Here is a 206-nt window from a genome sequence, read left to right as displayed (position 1 = left end):
ACAATCTGCCTGCTATGAACCCGTGCTGGTTTCCCCTTAGCATAATTTGTCCTGCCGGGCTCTTGCATATGTGAGCCTTGATAATTTTTTCAAAGACTTTGCCAAGGATGGAGGTGAGACTGACTGGCCTATAGTTGCCCGGGTCCTCCTTCCTCCCCTTCTTGAAAATGGGGACCACATTGGCCCTTTTCCAGTCCTCCGGGACT

Source organism: Alligator sinensis, unplaced genomic scaffold (assembly GCF_000455745.1).
Source record: "Alligator sinensis unplaced genomic scaffold, ASM45574v1 scaffold485_2, whole genome shotgun sequence".
NCBI classification, from domain to species: domain Eukaryota; kingdom Metazoa; phylum Chordata; order Crocodylia; family Alligatoridae; genus Alligator; species Alligator sinensis.
This window is presented reverse-complemented; position numbering follows the sequence as displayed.